Source organism: Dioscorea cayenensis, chromosome 16 (genome assembly GCF_009730915.1).
Source record: "Dioscorea cayenensis subsp. rotundata cultivar TDr96_F1 chromosome 16, TDr96_F1_v2_PseudoChromosome.rev07_lg8_w22 25.fasta, whole genome shotgun sequence".
NCBI classification, from domain to species: Eukaryota; Viridiplantae; Streptophyta; class Magnoliopsida; order Dioscoreales; family Dioscoreaceae; genus Dioscorea; species Dioscorea cayenensis.
The window spans coordinates 8,963,272-8,964,554 of NC_052486.1; the positions used below are offsets into that span (position 1 = coordinate 8,963,272).

Sequence of the window (1,283 nt, forward strand, 5' to 3'; positions counted from 1 at the left end):
CCGGGTGCCTTATTTTCTATCGATTGCCTCTCCTATTATTCTCTTGCATCTTTTTCTTATTTTCTTTATTTTTATTTGCATCGATATTGTTCACACCACTTTGAATCATCTTGACCATAGTTAAATAGCAATTTTTATATTACTGATCAGTATTCCTTGTGGATACGACTACCCACTCACAAGGATACTTTATTACTTCTATAACCCGTTTACTTGCAGTACACATGCAAGGGATGTGTCAAGTTTTTGGTGCCGTTGGTGGGGATTAGGCGTTTTGGAAACACTTTGCACTTTGCTATTTTAGCTATTCATCACTAGTTCTATTTCACACTTTCTTATTCTTCCATCATTCTGATTTGTTTTTCTTTCTTTGGTTGCAGCTCTAGGTCATGACCTGAGGAAACCCTTCGATATTGGTTGAAGGTGATCTAGACATTGGAAGAAGAATTCATAGAAGGGGAAAAGATGTTGAAGGGTTTGATAACATGGAAGAATAGAATGAGTAGCAGAGGACACTCTCTGATTATGCTAGACCCGCAGTTCTTTGCAAGCAATCTAGTATTGTGCGGCCACCGATTACTGCTTAGAATTATGAACTTAAGCCAGGCTTCATCCAGATGTTATAGCAGTCAGTACAGTTTAATGGTTTGGCCGATGAGGATCCAAACAATGACATTAAGAACTTCTTGGAAGTGCAGGACACGCTCAAGATTAGTGGTGTTACAGATGATACCATCAAGTTGAGGGCCTTCCCATTTTCCTTGAAAGGGAGAGCGAAGCAATGGCCACATTCATTACCTAGAGCATGGATCACCACATGGGAGGAGATGGTAGAAGTTTTTCTTGCCGGATATTTCCCTCCGAAAAAATTTACGAAGCTTAGTAATGAAATATCTTCTTTGTGCAAATGGAATTGGAGTCTCTTTTTGAGACATGAGATAGGTTCAAAGAGCTCCTATGGAAATGTCCTCAACATGGGTTCCCCGAGTTGATGATCATTCAGCCTTTCTATAGTTGGTTGAACCCAAGCATAAAGCAGCTACTTGATGCTACAACAGGAGATACCTTAGGAAGTAGAATCCCCAAAGAAGCCCGATATCTCATCGAAGAAATGGCTATTTATAGTTATCAGTGGAACACACAGGATAGAAAGAAGGTAGCTAGACTTCATGAGGTTGATGCAATCACATCATTGGCGGCCCAAGTTGAGTCATTGAGCAAGAAGTTAAACACCTTAACTTTTCCTAGAGTGGCAACCATGATGAGTTGCACCGGGTGTGGGG

At 40.5% G+C, this 1,283-nt stretch overlaps 1 non-coding gene across 1 annotated transcript; it reads right to left on the reverse strand.

Annotated features, from left to right (window-relative positions):
- Nucleotides 1-875: 875 nt before the first annotated feature.
- LOC120279730 lies at nt 876-981 on the reverse strand. The gene has a single exon (XR_005542034.1). It is a non-coding gene; the product is annotated as a small nucleolar RNA R71 (small nucleolar RNA).
- Nucleotides 982-1,283: the final 302 nt, after the last annotated feature.